The 18,917-nt window shown below is 44.7% G+C and overlaps 1 long non-coding RNA gene across 2 annotated transcripts; it reads right to left on the bottom strand.

Moving 5' to 3' along the window:
* Positions 1 to 1,945: 1,945 nt before the first annotated feature.
* Positions 1,946 to 15,625, bottom strand: LOC104911605 (uncharacterized). 2 transcript variants are annotated; one of them, XR_014884449.1, is made up of 4 exons: positions 9,823 to 15,625; positions 7,748 to 7,916; positions 3,898 to 4,130; positions 1,946 to 2,965 (listed from the first exon to the last, which is right to left on the bottom strand). It is a non-coding gene; the product is annotated as an uncharacterized LOC104911605 (long non-coding RNA). The 2 variants fall into 2 exon arrangements; XR_014884448.1 differs by having other exon boundaries at positions 7,748 to 15,625.
* Positions 15,626 to 18,917: the final 3,292 nt, after the last annotated feature.

The raw sequence follows: 18,917 nt of genomic DNA on the forward strand, positions 1-18,917 counted from the left end.
TGGAAATCCAGCACCAGTGAGCCATAGAGCAAGGTAGGAGTGGACAAAAGAGAAACCAGTCCTGCCTGCACTTTCCAAGTAGCCTACAGCCTTTCAAAAAGAAAATAAGTACAATAATGCATACATTCAACAGAAGAGGATAAAACTGAGCTCCTATTGAGGTGTGCCAGTCCAACGTCCTGGCAGTGCAGACTTCAGAGGGAAAACAGACAAGATTTTTATTTTATCCCACAACATTTAGACTGTAGTTTTCCAGCCTGGGCATCCAGGAATTATTGAGCATGTGTTTGTTCTATAAATAAATTACAAGCGGTGTTTTTCAGAGTGGTCAGCACTTGCATTTCTGTATCTCTGCAGAGTTGCTGTGCGTCAGTCTCTGGAGCATTGCATGTGCATTATTTCCCAGATACACAATTGAAGGTTGATTGTAGCCTTTTGTAAAGGGCCGAGCAGATTAAATTATCCAGGAGCCAGGAGGTGTCTGTGTAATGATGATTATTTTGTTTCCAATGCTACACGAGACTGAAGATCTTGTCAACCACTAAACTGCCATGTAGACCCATAGGACTGGCTCGGAGCAGAGCTGAGAGCTCCAACAAACACACTCGAGATGCTTGGACTGTTCCAAGGACACTTGATGTCCCCATGTTGGACAAGAAGCAGCTCCAGCTATCTTCTTTTTTGCATTCTAGTGACAAGAACACTGAGGTGAGGAGCATCTCTGGGAAATTGGGCAGGACTAGTTTAAGAAGGGCAATGACTACAGCTGCTATGTTGCCAAGGGTAAAACAGTGCCTGCCCCAGGCAAGGCACAGACAGTTGCACAGATGGAGCAAGGGGTCCTGCAGATAGTTTTGAACTGCAGAAGAAAGACTGACATCCATGTACAGCCATAAGGTGTGGTTGCTGGTACAAGCCAACTGGTACATCCCAATTGCCTCACTTGGGGAAAATGAGATGACAAAGGGTAAATGAGAACTCTAGAAAACACTCTCGATTCCTGTGCTGTTTCCAATGCCTAGCTGGCCTACAGCTTGGATCATTAGATTTCATCCACAGAGGCAAAATTCGCAGAATAAGTTATTAATCACAGATTGTTTGCCCAATATGAAGCAAGAAAGAAGTGAGCATTCACAAAGCCGGCAGCTCAGCAACAATCCCTTTGTCACACTACGTGAGACGCAAGCACCAGATCCCACAGCTGGGGGACATGGGCCTGTCCTGGGTGCTCAGACACTACACTTCCAGCCTGGTGGGGAGCATCCTGTGAAACCCTGGTGACAGAGCATCTCTCCGTCTTCAGCGTATTGCACATGTGATGGGAAATGAGATAGTGCCTGGGCTTTGCAAAAGGAGATGGGATCTCTTCCCACCTCACCAGCAGTAGGCATTTCCCAAGCATCTCTCCTCAAAGCCCATTATCCCCTCCTGCACCCACTGGGCATGGCCACAGAAGATGCTCAGTTCTATGCAAGGTGTTCTCAGCCCAGTCTGTGGCTCATCTGTGCTGCCAGGCTTGCTCTAGAAGTTCCCAACTTCTCAGCCTGGGCGGGTGTGGGGCTTGGAGATGCTCACTGGCACAGAGCGCTAGGGTAATTCAGTGTGGGGCCCACACCCAGGATTATGGCTTTGAGAAAGGAGGAAACATGGGAGCTTGGCTCAGAGGAACACAATAATTACCTGAGCAGAAAACAGAGCCTTTTCTTTCCTGGTACAAAACATCTGATAAAAGCTTGAGACCAGCGATATTTATATTAGCAGATTTTACATCCTTCTTGTGTGTACTTGGACTGCAAGATACAAATCAAAGCAGGGGTTCATTCCAAGAACAGTTTATTTTTATCTGAGTTAAGTACGTGCTGGCAAACCAGATACTGGTATGCTGATTCTGTTGGTCTGGTGTTATTTATAACAGTTCCTATTGTTTTATACTGTGTTTCGCTCCAGAGTACTTAATTTCTCCAAGTTGTGGTTTTCATTTTTTTTTGTTTTGCTTCATATAATGTATATTTTCTTATGGGTGGTTTTAGGTTTTAGTGGTCAGCTGCAGTGTCGTAACGCTTTAATGCAAAGGAAGAACATAAAACCATGAAAACTAATTCTAAATGGGCCCACAGTCAAATGTATCTCTCTCTACACCTGCCCACACGAGGTGCAGAGTAGAGCAGCATGAACAAAGTGCCACTCAATAATTCATATCTTTCAGCCTTGGTTGCTCTTCACTTGAGCCTTTGGTTGGCTCATGTTGGTCACAGGCTGCCCGGGAGGGTGCTGTGACCAGCCGTTGACACTGTCAGCCTAAAATATTTGCTCTCCAAAGCAAAAATCCCAAAGGGTGTACGGATTTAGCAGAGAGGAGGTTGTGGGGCCTCCCTGGATCCCATGTTGCTACTGATGTGTTGGTGCCAATTTAGCCGTACAGAGGAGAGGAGTTGCAAGTGATCTGCAGTCCTGTTTGCTGTCACTGTGTTGCCATCCCTGTGGAGCGTAACAGAGCCCTTGGTAATCTCCATAGGGATGGATTTTGGCAATTCTGCAAGGACACCTGCTGTTAGTGCCGAGCTGGTGCACAGCTGGCAGGGCAGGATTCATGATCAGGACAAGACAAGGAGAGCATGCCTGGCACAGTGCTGTTCATCAGTGCCATGCCTCTGGCTGGTAATTAAAGAAGGGAGAGAGGGGGAGGAAAAAAAAAAAAAAAGAAAGGAAAAATCACCTTCTTCAAGATTTATTAGAATATAAACTCAGGAATTGAGATGTTCCTATCACCACCTATGAGACCCAAGGGACACCTTCGACTTAATGCAGGGTCGAATGCTCATCTCAGTTATGAATTCAGAAGGTGATCCGGAGAGCTTGGAATGGAGACATACGAGTACTTGAAGAGGAGCACGCAAGAGGCTCAGTGCTGCCAACATTGGTCCTTGTAACTTATTTCCACTGCAGTACAAAGCCCGTCCAGAACCTAGCGGGACAGAAAGAAGTCTGGGAAGGGGCAGGTGGGCAACCAGGATTGGTGTTCACCTCCCCGAATGAGCACAGGCACCTAATGCAGCAGCAACCAGGATGCAAAAGCCTGCTTAGGACTCAAGTCACCATGACCCTCCTCGTTGCTTCCCCCATCCAGGTGGAATTTGCAAACCACGTTTAAGGGGAAAGAAGAAAGACAAATTCAAAGCACCTAATATTAAATATTATGCCTGTGTGCAATCAGATGTTTTTTTTCTTGATACGCCAGCTGTTGAAAGCAACACTGTCTGAAGCTATCTTCTTGACTTTTATGACTCTTCCAGCTGCCACAAATGGGAAATCGTGTTGCTAGCTCAATGAGATATACACCAGCTCCAACACAGTGGCTGAGAAAGGACAGTGGGTACGCAGCAATATCTCCACTGTCCATCCTTGGGTTTGGTCACTGGAAGAGCTGAAGGGATGCTGGCTCCACCAGAGAGGGATGTTCTGTGGTGAGTTCTGGACTCTGCCCCAGGGGGTGGGCATCCCTGTACCCTCACTTTACTGACCTCTCTCTCAGGAATGTTATGAGGATGTTTCGTCCCCACCAACTCCCTTAATTCTAGTGGCATCTGGTGAAATTACTCATGGGAGAGTTGAGAAGGGTCATGGACCTGCTCCAGCAAACAACTCTTAAGCCAAGTAGGGCAAGAAAAAGCATTGCTAAGGGCTTAACTGTGGGGTACCTCAGTGCTGCATCCAGCTGGACGCCACACCAAGTAGGGGAGGCCCTAATGGATTTTAATAAGGCTATTAAATACTTTAATAGATTTTAATAAAAATAAAGGTAAAATAAACCTTTGCTTCCACCCAATAATAATAATGCAATAGCAAGTAGAGCTCTTGGGAGGAAGTTGTTAAAAAACAAAAATGAAAACATCCAACCTGAAGATTTTGTATCCAGTCCAGAGCAGAATGGAATGATGAGGAGCAGAAGTTTCTGCAAGCTGTTGCAGGCTTCCCGTAAGAGGTGGGGAAAGCAAGGAGAGCTTTACAGTTTCAGGTTTCTGAACCTCCACGGGAAACCTGTCCATTCCTCAGAGTGATCCCCAACTTCACTGATGGAACAGCCACATACATTCCAGTTAAGGTAATCTCCTTCCTTAATAATTCATGACCTGTTTTAAAGGAGAAATTGAAGCTCAGAGGAAATCTGAAGGCTGCTATACACATTCTAATCAGCAGCATTGCTTAGGGCCTACCTCTATAAAAAAAAAAAAAAAAAAAAAAAAAGAAATAAAAATCAGAGTAAGCATCTTTATTGAACTACATGGCCAAGTAAGAGCTCCTTCCAAGTGACAGAAATCACAGCTGGCTTATTTACAATCTTTATCTCTTTAAATCATCTAATAAAGGTGTTATCCTGAAAAGAAGAGAAAGATCTTAAGATAAAAGGAGTGCTACATGACAAATATACTTTCATTGGCCAGGCAAACAGGTGCCTCACAGAGAAGTTTGTTCTCAAGACGTTGTCCCTCAATGAGATGATAAGACAGCCCAAGTGGCATGCTGCTCAGAGAAAGCACGATGGGATAGCTGTAAGGTGGCAGAGCTTCATGAAGGTCCAGCAAACTACCTTACACCACTTTGGGGGGCTAACCAACTCTTTACAGTTCTCATACATCATTCTCATATTTTGCTGTAAAAAGAGTTTATTTAGCAATGCATGGTCTTGTGAGTCGAATGGTCAAAGCATGCACACAAGACATCACACGAAGAGCCATGATGCTGCCTGCAATCCTGCAGCATGTCATCTCCTTTGATTGCATGCATAACCATTTGTGGCCTAGCTAAGAGAAGCAAAGACATTGTCAATCTAAGTGCAGAGCTCCACAGCTCCACAGGAGTGAGTGCTTCTGCTCTCTCTCAGCAGCACCATCTTACTTTAAGATGCACCCAAGGAGGCCCTGCCTGAGACACCTACTAGATATGAATGCCTCTCCTTCCATGTTAAGCATAAACCTCTACAAACAAGATTTTTTTCTTCTCAGCCAAGACACCCCTCTTTTGATTCTCTCATTACTTCCACTTATTTTCTTTTTTACACACCTTCTTGATTTTACAAGGAATTCTGTCTTGCAGCAAGGTTTTGTAATCCTTTATGAGCCTTGGCTGATTGAACATCACACTCAGATGATTTAGGGGCAAGAGGCAAGCAGCTGACTAGGAAAAAAAACAGTCTTGTAGAATACCTTGTAGGTATATCAGAAGCTGGTCTGAATATCCTGAAGATACAGACAAGGTATCTTCATATTGCTGAGGCTCTAGAATCTATCTTCCAGCAATTGGAAAGATCCCAGATGACTGTTACCATTCATAAGGTCTCACATCATGGCCTGCATGCAGCCTACAACCACTGCAGCCAGCCTGTGAAGTTCATGTGAACTCCCCTGGTACTCTCACAGGAGGTTTTCCCTCCTGTTAAGATCCACCTCCAGGAGTCACTGCCTGAAGACAAATGCTGTGCTCTTACAGATCTCCAAGGCTTCCAGTCTCCAAAGACCTTGATCCTTTTCTTCCAGTTCATGATTCCAGTGTCGTAGCGCTGCCTTGTGCCACCTGCATGGGATGGGATACTTACACCCAAAGACTCAATGAACATCACAGAGTAGATGTGAGGCTCTGTCACATTCACAGCCATTTTGCTTTTCTTTCAGGAGGTACAGAATAATCGTGCAGTCAATTACTCCCACTTTAGGGAGTAATTGTGAACCGTCAGGTGTTTCAGACAGCATGAAAGATACTCTTAAAATATTCTGAATGAGTGCTCCAGGCTGTTGTAAGTGAACACTTAACCCAAGGCATGGAAAAAAATACATCCCTCTTTTCACTGAGGGAGTCAGTGGGCTGCATCTTTGATGAGGCAGTATCTTATTCTGCAAGGTACTACAGCTGCAGCAGCAGTTTAGACTCAGGACAATGGATTGATGCAGCTGCAACCATATTTATTGGCACTGAAGAGTTCAAGTATGGCCTAAACCAGTCCAGTGATTCTCCTTTCATCTAGAGAAAAGTCAGTAAAGGAACGAATAACCCAGAGGCATCTGGGGCCAGAGAGAAAAGCAGCAGAATTTGTGTAGCAATAGCTAAAAAAAATACATAAGATTGTTCTTTACTCCAGATCTCAGTTGCTGAATACAACTAACACTGTGTTCCTTTCTCAGGGAAGGGAAAGGATGCACACAGAGCTTACACTGGACATACAAGGAGCAAGTGTAGCAGAACAAATGCACTGTTCAGCAGAAGATGAGCTTTTAGCTGGTTGGTATAGTACCTACATTCAAATAAAAAAAAAAGCTGATAGGAGCCAGCAGAGATTGGCAGCCAAGTTGTACTAACACCATATAACCAATTTGACCAGGACTGCAGTATGCACACTGACTACATTCAGTTCTCTCTCCATTGAAGTCCACAGTTCAAAGAGTCATAGAATAGTAGAGACATAGAATCATAAAATCATAGAATCATAGCATAGTTGAGTTTGAAGGGATCTCAGAGCCCATTCAGTCCCAACTCCCCTGTCATGGGCCGGTTCCCCCCACAAGCTCATGCTGCCCAGGGCCCCATGCAACCTGACCCTGAATATCTCCGGGGATGGGGCATCTGTAGCTTCTCTGGGAGGCCTGCTCTATCTGAACTGGACAGAAAGCGTCTACTTTGAAATGTTCCATACTGTCACTTCAAGGAAAATGCAGAAATGCCACAAGCAGCTCCTGCTCATGCCCAAATGATGCCCTTCAGCTCCATGGACATGTCTGCAGATAATCTGCCTCACCATCAGAAATCTCTGACTCCTATTCTGAGACACTATGAATAGCTGCATGTGCAATTAGCAGGTTTCAGGGCAATGTGCAGAACATCATAATCCACATAAGATCAATAGGATCATCTTCCCTGTCTGTAAAAGCAAAGGTTAGAGGGAGATCACAGAGGCAGGAGATATGACCCCTGGGATGAACAGAGGCAGCAACCTGGGTCCCTTCTGCTTCCCAGGATGACTCTGACGGCCACAGGAGGCTGGGGATGCAGAGCAGCATCTCCTAGCAGGGTGATCTGCCCCACTGCATGGCAACATGTGTTGCTGTGATTAAAAATGCACGGTATCAACTGTGGCTGAGGTCCCCGCAGCCATCTATTTAATAATTAATCCATGCTGGCCGTTTGAGGGCATTGCCCGCCTTCCAGCTGGACGCTGACCCACAGCTGAAGTCACACAGCCCAGCAAGGAGTTTTCTCTTTTCTCAGCCCTGCAGCACCCTACCAGCAGCAGCAGCTGGGATGCTGCCTGCTGACCATTGCTACAGCCCCTGGTGCAGGCAGCTTGTGTGTATGCAGCTCTGAGCTCCCTGCTGGCCAGGGTGAGCAGTCTGGAAGGCAAGCAAGCTGGCTCAAGTTAACTTTTCATATGTATGCAAAGCAAAGCTCAATCATCAGCTGATTAAGTGTGCTGGGGTAGCAGCAGAACACTAATTCCCACAGGCCAGGTTATTTCTGCTGGATCTCTCAGATGGGCAGACTGTATCTCACTTGGCTGCTGCAGATCCTAGGATTAGGGAGATATATGGGGACAAACCATACATGCTGCTGGAGCAGCTCATCAGCATGGGAAGGACCAGGGGAGATCCTCTTCTGGGACCTCAGCGCTACTCTGATGGGGGGAATGATCTTCACATCTCAGGCAAGAGCAGAAGGGAAGCACCTAGGCAGCTCATCAGCAGTGTTTGCAGCTACCTACCTTTGGGGTGTATGCTGCTGTGCTCCAGGCTGGAGCTTCTTCCTAATGTGCTTGGCAAGGACATCAGGTGCAGAGATGGAGGGAGCAGGGCTGAGAACACCTCCAGGACCCAGACAAAAGAGGATGGAGTTCAGCCCAATCTCTTTGGAGGCCATCAGAGACATACATCCTTTACAGAAAGAAAATAAGAAGTTTTTTAAATATGATAAGTATTTCAGAAATGTCTTTTCTCCCTCCAAAGACAGTTCTTTTCACAGCCCTGCAAGCAGCAGATGAGCAATCCAGCACGCTCCTGTGTTGTACCACCCTGAAGGCCACGGCACTTTGCAGCCGTGTCACCTCCAAGAACCCCAAAGGCAGCTAATGTTTGTGCAAAACTGGTTTTGACCAACAACCATCTCATGGCCCCATTGATAACTGCACACTTCATTTTGGTTGTAACTCTCTATTTTAATGCTTCAACCACATCGCGTTCACCCTCCCCTTTCTAAACATCTAGTCTTCCTGCTATTCTTAATAAACCACTTTTCATCCAAATATCTCCATTCTTTCCTGGGAAAAATGCATAAACCTAATGACTAACGAGCAATTAATGCATCAGAACGCTACAGTTGACTTTTCTCTACATCATAAATACAACAAAAGCACACTACCCATCCCCACTACAAATCCACATTATTTTCTTTTTTACAGATTCTTGGTTTTTTTATTTTATTTTTTAGGTGAAAAATACAAGTTCATCCTCATTTCTGACCTTGACGCGCACGTCTTAATCAAGCTTTGCATGAGAGAAGTGACCCACAATCAGAGAGAACAGATGCTTATTCCCTGGCCAGAAGAAATTATCAGGAGAGACTTGAGCCTTTGATACCAGGAATAAATTCTCAAGCACAAAAAAAAGGATACAAAAATGCCTATGGAAAGCATGGCTTTCCATGACAGGGGCCTTTTTTTTTTTTTTTTTTTTTTCTCCAGAAAACGGCAAGGATTTACTGTTCACTTTTATTAATTCACACACATTCCTGATGTTGTGATTGAACACATCTACACTGAGGGCTTTAACAGCTGCTTTCCTCCAGATCTGATGGGATGCTCTAGGTGAACACAGGCCATTGGGATGGGGGCGATGAGTGGGACTTTTGGACTGGAAAGAGGAAAATAAGGATCCCATGCTTGGTTAGAACTTGACTGGGCATGGAAAAATCAACTGCAAACTTTCTAATACACTCGTGTTTCACTACATGCTCTGTACTGTGAAGAGCAGCATGGCAGTGAACTGCAATAATAACCGGAGTGGCCAGAGACACATGCTTCATATCCTACAGTCAACTTACTCCGAGACATCTCTTGGCATTCCTGGTTTCTTTCCCAACATTTCTATTCAAGCACCTTGGTGGAGAAGCTATGCCTCATTGGGATAACAGCCTCTCCAAACCACTGGGATGCAGGGAAGGCACCTCCTTACACTGATGTAACTCCGAAGCCAAAGTCTGGTACCCAAGAGCCTGTTAAGCAATCAACATCTGGAGACTGTTGGCACAATACCTTGGGTCAGATCCTCTGGAGGTGAGACTCATTTTTCCATTCTTATCAATAACAATATCTGGATGAGGTCCTCACAAGCACATCCTCCCACAGACCCTGCACATGACAGGGTAGGCCTGGGCAAAGAGCCACCTTTTCACCATCACATCACAGTGTGTTCTGGGTTATCTGCACATCTTGTATAAAGGTACTGGGAGTTGAATTTGTGGGAACTCCAGCTTCTACCACAGACCTGCACCAGGAGGAAGCATCACCAAACACTAACAGATGTTTTACTGACTAAAAATCACACAGAAGAATCACACAGTCCTCTCTAAGGATTGCATCTACAGGGGAAAGTATGAGCAGTGAACGTTCCCCCTCATTAGTCTCAACCACAAAATCCCCCAGCACAGTTGAAAGAGATTTTCTTACTGTTGTATTTCACATGAAATTCCTCAATTATTCTGTGCCCCTTTCTCCTCTGACGCTATCCTTAAACATACCCCAAGCCAGACAACAGCTTTTGGAGCTTTCCATACTGCACGTACCTGGGAAAGCCCTATCTGCTGCAGCTGATTCTGGTCCTGTTGCTCTGAAGGTCTGAAGCAGATAATATTTTCCTTTCCAGCCTGAGGCAAAACCATGTTAGCACACAGAGCAGGTGTAACACCTCTGACAGCCCCTTTCCTGCCTTGTTTTGAGAGCAGAGTAACCTATTGGGCAGAGTAACAATTGATCAACTTGGTGCCCATTTGCTGAGGGATGATGTGATATTTCAGATAGTGTCTGCAATTTATAAGGCTGAAAAAGAAAGAAAATTGGGCTGCACATGTCAGGTGCTCTGTACCTGGATCCCAGGCTGGAAACGTTCCTGACAGCATAGGAGATACACGACAACAGAAATGTAAGTACTCTGTTGATTACTGCATGGAATTGGAAAACGCGAAAACATGAAACTGTGGTTGCACTTTTTACCCTGGAAAAATGCACAGGATGTGTGTTTACAGTGATACACATAGCTCTGCAATACAGTGGTACAGCTTCACCAGCAGCTCAAGAAACAACATCTCTGGTTATAGCATTCAGCAGGCATTTTCCCTTGTGACGCGCTGCACAGGATATAAGAATCCATTGGATCCATGTACGCAGCAAAGCAAGACTTACCAGGAAGCACTGCCCAGGCACTTGGAGAAGCTCAGTGGAACGGCAGAAATGTTTGGGAACTCCTTCACTGACAACCTCAGAAAGGTGGATCCTTGCCAGAGCTTCTTTCCTTCCTCTTGCCACATCTCAAAGGGCAACCTTTGTTTCTTTCCTTTGACAGAATCCAGATGGTGCAACCAGGAATTTCTGGCTGGCAGGACTGTGTTTGGAAACGCACTCAAAGAAAGCCATAAGCCTGCTATAAAGTTTTCTTGAACACTAGCTGCAACCTAGATCCAGGTGCCAGCCATGGGCCTGACCTGCTATGGCACTGCCTATGGCTTGCTGCTGAACTCAGAGCCCAGCTCAGCTCTTGGGGCTTCTTTCCCCCAACCAAGGAGGAACCAAAGGGCTCTGACCCTAGACCAGCACACTGACCTTGCCCAAGGGTCGCATGTTTTGTATGCATACAATTCAGCACACAACAAACAGCTGATATTTAGGTGCATCACAGCTCAGGAAGGAGGATGATACACCAACTTCAACACCTTCAGTCAACACAAAGAGATTGCTGTGTCTGGGCCAGGGATGTAGCGGCAAGAAGCAACCAGTCCATACTCAGGAGATACGACCAGAGGAATGGTGAGAAGCAGAAAGAAATTGCCAGGTGGGATTTGATACTTATGGTAAAACTAATTCCATGGCACTCTCAACAAGCCAATTTGTCCCTAGTATCATAGCAAAATGTGATGTTTAATCTCACCTGAGGCAATGAGAAAAGCTTGCTTTCTCATCCTAGAAATTGCCTAGAACTCACTTAAGGCTGGAGCAATGACACAACAAGCCAGAGAGGGGCCAGGGAGCAGAGGGAGGCAGGAAGATGTGGCTGTCCCACCCAGAGCTGGCAGGCAAGCTGGGAAAACTTGCAAGGAGAGCAACTTGTGCCAACCTGAGAATAAGTGTGCATCTTCAGCTTACACACTGCAGTTGTGCCAAGAGCCTTGCTTGCCATGGCATACCAACTCACTGCTGACCCTGAGGGAAGATGAGCTCCAAAGCTCAGGGTCGGCATGAGATGCATCTCTTGCACAAACTTGAGTTTCATTCAGAATAGACTGTTCACCTTCACAAGGAGCCTTATCATACATTGCCTCCACACTGCCCTGTGCACAGCCAGTGTAGTTTGTGCTGTCCATGTGCCAGGGTCAGGAGCACTTTGCAGAGGTGGCAGGATGCCCTCCAGCTTTCTTGCCACAGATGCATTCTTTTGGTTCCATATAGGAATTTTTCATAATATTTTGATGCTTAATCAAAGAGAGTTGTTCATCTCCAAGCTGTACAGACAGCAAAACGTGACTCCAGCAGCTTGCAATGGCTTATTAAACCCAATGATCCTTAGAAGAGAATAGGAAGGAGGGGATGAGAAGAAACTCTGTCTTGCTGCATCATTAGGCTTGTTTTTCTGGGAGGGTGTTATAGCTGGTTGAGAGATTGGGCAGATTTCCTAGAGCATTCCTCATTCTTCCCTCCAACCTGATAAGAACAGCAGTTTGCCTGCAGACCTCATATACTCAGGTTCCCCAAACCAACCCATAGACTGCTGACATGGCTACACTCCCCTGCTCATTCAGACTGCTGTGCATTTCTCTACAGCACCTTTCTACTGGGGATCCATAGGCACATTTGAATATGTGGCAATTCGCAGACACCATAGCTTGGCACAGCAAGATTGAGTTTGCTGCAGGGAATTCAGCTTTCCAATACAGATATTCAGGGATCGTGCAAATCTGAAGACTGTGGAGAAAACTAAATTGAGTTACAAGTTCATCTGTATGATGATTCAATGGAGGGAAAGACTCTTCCAGCCTGCATTCCTCTCAGTCATCCAGTGGGAAATGTGACCTCTGAAAGGAAAGCATGAATGTGCAATTGCTTCTATAGAAAAAAAGTAGAAAAAAAAAAAAAACAAACAGAACCACATATAACCATGAGTGATCACTCCAAACTATGAGTGTTCAGCACCTGGCAGCTGATTTTCTAAGGACATACAGCAGTACAAGGCAGGACTGGCTCCAGAGACAGTTGAAAAGAAGTGTCAGGACCAGGCTGCGCTGAAAAAGGAAAAAAGAGAAAGGAGAAAATGATGAGGAAGAATGGCAGGGCGTCTATCACTTTGCATCTAATGCCTCCACATGGCTGCAAGTGCCGTGGCAATTTGGCCCTGATAACACGGATGAAGAGACGTTGCTAACATATTGCTTCCTTGTCAAATGTCTCACTGGTTTTGCAGCCAAGTCTCCTGCCAGCAAGGCCACAGCAGCGCCTCTCCATTACTTTCATATGCAAAGAGGTTTTTAACTCAATTGCCAATAAAATTCTAGTGGGTGGAGAGGAGGACATCTGCCTGTCTAGTCCTGTGCTTGCCAACATGGTTCTTTTATTCCTTCAGAAGCCGCGAGCTCTTACTCGAGCTGGTATTTTGACAAGCATTTCTGTTTTCTTGACACAATGGGCAAAGTGGGCACAGATCTTGCATGCCACTTGTAATATGTCTTCTGTGCCATGATTTGCATCCTTTCTGGAGGATGCCTGGCACAGCGCTGCACAAAGCAGAACAAGCAGCTTGGACAGTGGGCTTAGTCTGACATGTAAATGTACTGCTTAATTATGTGCAATTGCGTTAGGAGAAATGTGAAGAGGACGCTTTGCAGGCTGTGATGGCTACAGGGCTCTGATGGGTTCTGCTTTGGAGGGGATGGGGGTAATCGAAGCGGCTTTGGAGAAGAGAGGAAAAAAAAAGATGGAATGATATCAACGCAAATGAGTTTTCATCAGAACTGCACAAAATGGTGACAGCCATTGATCCCAATGATGTTCTTGGCTGCAGGAGACCTGAGGGTCCCAAATGATAGAAGCTCCAGCTCCTCAAAGAGGCTTCTCCAGAGGACAGAGGACTTACAGGGCATCTGTGCTTGTGGCACAGTCTCAAAGCCGGTTTTCAGACCCATCAGTAAAATTCCAGTTTAAAGTTAAAGCAATCAAATAAACCCCAGTGGCAGCCTGGTCACCAGGAGTGGGATAGGTGAACTTCATCCCCTGAGGCTACAGGCCAGACCACGTCATGTCTTCCAGCCCTGAATTTTGGTTCATCTCTGCCTTCTTTCCTGAGGATGAGCCGCTACCTTTGCGAGCGCACGATGTGTTTACACCTAAAATAAGAAGTCAAAAAGCCAGAGGGACTACTCCAGAAGAGGTTTAGACACATCAGACTGTGCTGATGATCAGAGCCAGAATCTCTCAGGTATCACACAGGGCACAATCAGCTCTCCTCTATCCTCATCTTCCCAGGCACTCTCTGCATGCCAAACATGCTGCCAAGCCTCATAAATTCCCCTCTCTGAGCACTGCTCAACAGAGGGATACTGAAATGTGGGCCAAACTGCATAATCCTACAGCTGCCCAAGGGCACAACAGACAGCACTGCTCAGCCTTCACCCCAAATATAGACTCCCTCTTCTTTCTGGGATAACCATAGTGTTAAAGGACAGCTAATTTCATGCCTTATAAACCAGCTTCACTTTAGCACAAGAAATAAAAAAATAAAAATAAAAAAACCTCTTATCTCTCCGGAGAATGTCTTGAGACTCAAGCTGTTATCTGGGTTAGTTTGACATCTGAGATGAGAAGATTACAATCTGAAATGGAAAGGGAGTTAGTCAATGTAATTTCTTATGTTCATAAATAAGTGACCAAGAAGAGATACATGCCACTCTGCTTTTACTTACTGAGCTGAAGGTTCATCTCTAAAGCAAAATATCAGGAATTTATTGTCTTAAATAAATACCTTGAGGCTCTTAATAAGGTACATTGACCATCTTACCCTTCTGTAATTTGATTATCCAGTCTTTCCAATTCTTAATTGATAATTAATTTGAATAACGTGCAAAGAATTGAATGATGGAAAGAGAAAGAGAAACAGATGGTTGGTCTATGCAGTTAGAAAACATTTAATGGAGGAGAAAGGCTTTGCATTTTGAGCGTAACAATATACTTTGTTCATCTCTAGGAAGGGAAAATGGTATATGCTGCATCTCATGTCTTCAAACTTCTGCAGTAGCAAAGAAAGGACAGACACTTATTGAAGCTGTGCCATGTGATGGTGGATAGTAAACATACAACGCTTAGAGAGTCAGCAGATGTGAAGTCTAGCATAGCCTTCACTGGAAAAAAAAAGGATCCAGGACACAGAGGTTGCCTCTGACTACATTACAGAGGAGATCCAACTTGAAGAAATAGAATAAAGAAATGCACTGAAACTGTGTAGTTTTTCCAAATGGCCCTAATGAATTGTTCTTAAATAATCTTAAGCTTCTTAAAAGCTCACTGGCTGTCTCAGCATAGTATTGCCATTGTAATGCTATAATGTGATGGAAAACACAGCAGTAACAGCAGGGGAGCAGAGTCCCAGGCTGCAGCAAGTAAGGATAAACGCAAGCACAGCAGCCACAGAACTAGAAATGAAAGAAAAGAGCTGCTTACCTTCAGAAGGCCTCAGAGCAGGCAGGAATCTCCAGCAAGAGATACCCTCACATCCTCTGCCAACCCTTAAATGAGGTCTGGGAAGGGGTGGATCCTGGCTCCAGCCCTTCCAGTCATTCAGATGCATTGCATGCAGCTGAGCTCCCCTGGTTTGGCCCTGCCTTCCCACCAGGTGCTCAATCACTGCTTTAGGCCATGACTTAGCATTTCCACTACAGTCATCTTCAACATTTACATCAACTAATGGATCTTTGGGTAGAGACTGGATACCAGAGTGCCTGAAGAAAGCATTTACTCAGGAGTTTTTTCCACTTCAAACCATCAGGAAATGCATCAGGCTACTGCTTGCGAACATTATGCTGGTGTTCCTCCTTCTACAGGGTATTTCAGGACTAAAACTGACCATGTATTTTTCAAGCCATGGCCTCTCATTGCAGGGCTCTTCCTTTTGGTGTTTCTAGCCATCACATGGCTAAGTCTCCTTCAACAATGAGTTCTAAGTGAGCATTTTTCCTGGAATTGACACCCACATTTTTTGTAAAGGAAGATACTCAAATGTATTTGTTTTTCTTCCAAGAACAGTCTATACTTACAGACACAGGATAGAATAATAACTGAAGGTAATTCTGGCTATGACTCCAGGAGGGTGAGAGGAACAAATAAGCAATGTATTTGCACCCATGCACCCACAGATTTGAAAGACTTTACATGGAGCAGACCAAAGCACTTACATCACTTGAAAAATTAACCAGACTCTTAAAAAAACAGCTGTTTCTGTCCCTTGGTTGGTGCCACGTTGGTTACAGACCTAAAAGAAATCACCCTAGCGCATAGATTTTTCAGTGCTGAAATCAACAGGAGCACATATAACTCTTGAAGATTCTGTTTGCTGTTTCCCACTTACCCCCACATTTGCTGAGGAACTTGTAAAGCAGTGGGCATTGATAATAATGGGGATCACAGCTCTCTCTGCTCAGCACAAGCTGAGTGCTGTGTGCAGCAAGATGATGAATAATAACAACCACAACTGCAGCTGTGATACGACTACTCCTTGCAATCTTCTTCCAGTGTTCCTAAGGAGACAGAGTGCCCAAGGTCAAACAACAAACATGATGCATTTTGATAGGGCCTACAAAAATGATTCCTTTCATTTCTTCCAGTTTTACAATCTCTGTGATGGAGTAAGGAACCAAAAAATGTGATTAAAGAGTATTCCAGAATATATAAGATGCAAATGGATTGCAACAGTTTTTAAACCAGTTAAATTTGCAGCCCAAACTACTTGGCAGAATCTCTCTAATAGTTATTCTTTTATTCATAGCAGCAATAAATAATAACAAAGCTAAACATTTCCATGGCCCCCACACCTCCTGCATCTCCCTAGCTGCAGATCTCAAATATGAATAATAATTACAGCTTATCAAATCAGCCCATGATTAGAGACAACAGAAAGACATTTCATATTGTTAACTTCCTTGCACAAGAGGGAAAAAAAATCAGGTCATAGGGGTATTAAAAATTTATATCATAGCATTTGACTTGACTCATCTCTTAAAAAGAAAAAAACTGAGCATGTATTATGTATTTAGGCAATTTCTTTTAAACCCTTTCTAGAATGAGCACGAGATAGGCCCATCATTCGATAGATGGATGGCTCTGTCTAGATGTACATATTTTATACTCATACCCGTGCATACACTTAACATGCACTCACACCTATATATAAGATCATATCCATAGAGAGAAAGGTGTAAATCTATTTATATCTCTTTGTTGAAGACAGATACAGAGCTGATGTTAAGAAAATCTCTGCACAGATAGCATCTTACTTGAAGCTGGCAGCCTTAGAAGAGGCACTTTTTTGCCAATTTTTGTAGCGTTGCAGCAACCTCAGCAGAGTTTGGTTCATAACAGATTTGTTCCTGTTTATATTTGGTGGCTGGTTTATTGAATCATAGAATCATAGAATGGCCTGGGTTGAAAAGGACCACAACGATCACCCAGTTCCAACCCCCTGCTATGTGCAGGGTCACCAACCAGCAGACCAGGCTGCCCAGAGTCACATCCAGCCTGGCCTTGAATGCCTCCAGGGATGGGGCATCCACAGCCTCCTTGGGCAACCTGTTCCAGGTTTTCTTGTTTTGTTTTGTTCTCTTTGGTGATTTTTCTAGCTTCCTCAGTCAAAAAAATACTTTGGGGAAAAAAGAAAGTCTTTCATTCCTGCGTTGATGACTAAAGCATAGCTAACTGGAATACATCAAGCCAAAAGAGAAGCTAAACTTTCAACTCACCACTCAGGAGATTAGCAGAGGAAATCACCTGCTGCTTGAGAGGTTTTCAGGACCCACTTTGTGGCCAGTCAATCACTTGCACTGCTGGGGCTGCAAATTTGCAGCAGGAGTTCTTCCTGCAGAGGCAAAGCAGGGCACTCAACGAAGGGCCATTTGGTGCATGCAGCCTGTATGTAAATATGCAGCACTCTTCTGACAAGCAGATTGTCCAGAGTGAAGAAAAGGCATTTGTTCTGCTCTGTGGCATACCTGGGAATGCAGCCACTGCTCAGGATGCTCTGCGTGGGGAGCACTGCAGGGATGGCCTCCCCCAGGCACATCCCACAGTGCTGGTTGTCCCATGGGTTCAACAACCAGGCTAGTTTAAGGGAAGGGAAAGTAATTTCAGCGCCCTGTTGCCCAAAGCTGCTATGATCTTGGTGCCTGCTTGATGGAAGACGATGGATCTCTGGATGCCTCCTGGCTGCTTAGGGCCTTGCTTGTCATTTTCTTCCACCTCCAACTTATAAAATGCAACAAACATCCTCATGGTGATCAGAAAAACTCTCCTACATGTTTCCATGTAAAATGTACTTTTGTAAGAGATGTGGTTCCGTGTCCAAGGTTGTCAGCAGTGCATGTTTCTCAAAAGATGCTGGAAATCTGGGAAAGGCAAAGCCTGCAGAGAGCTGCAGTGAGCACCTCTGTGTAAACACCCTGACATCAGCTCGCTGCTTTCAGGAGAGGTCAGCAGATTTACATGGATGCATTAATAGGGCAGCTGCCAAAATTTCCTCTAAGATGTTTTGAAAGCTGTAAAAAAAAGGCCCTCAAATATATTTTTTTTTTCAACATCTGCAGTCAATGAAAGGAGAGATGCAAATCTGCTGTCATTTGCATGCAAATTTTTTTACATCAAATCAGAGACAGAATGCACAATAAACACACTTTAAATTGAAATATTCCACATTCACTTCCTCTTACTCTTGCCTGCAGCTGGGATCCGATTTTCATGCATGGCTCCACACAGGTGACCATCCTCCAGTGGCTCTGAAGCCAGGAAGAGTGTGAGGAAGATGGAATTACAGAGGCAAAATAATTGCAACCAGCTCATGACTCAAAAACCAGCTGTCATGAAAGAGAGTAAAGATGAAGGTTCTTCAGAAATAAATGCTGTTAAAAGAGTCTGAATTTGTCTTAAACCCTGAAGTATCTTTATGATAACTACTATTATTTTGATCAAGGGGAAAAATGATAATTAGTTACCCTGGAGTCCACACAATCAGAAATAAAAGGAAATACTTCTGTAAGGCTTGTTTGCTTCAGACTTCAGACAGCTCATTTGATGCACAGCACCCCTGCAGGGAAGGGCAGAATTCACAGCACCAGTGCAGAGAAAGGCAGAACATGTGCATTAAGGCTTAGGGTTTTGCTCAGGTCATGTTGAAAGTGCAGCAGAGCTGCAAATTGAGCTCTGTTCACCATTATGTTTTTGTGTCCTATCTCCACCTTTATCTCCATCTCCATTCCCTACCCAATATATGCATCTCCATCCCCATCCCTACACCTTTTCTTTCTTTTCCATATGGGACACTGTGATCCAACCAGACTCTCCATCTCCAGTCTCATGTGCTGCTCTGACCCACTGCTGGGAACAACTGAGACTTCCCCAAGGAACACAAAAAAACAAT

The sequence above is a fragment of the Meleagris gallopavo genome, chromosome 7, assembly GCF_905368555.1.
Source record: "Meleagris gallopavo chromosome 7, MGAL_WU_HG_1.1, whole genome shotgun sequence".
Lineage (NCBI taxonomy): Eukaryota > Metazoa > Chordata > Aves > Galliformes > Phasianidae > Meleagris > Meleagris gallopavo.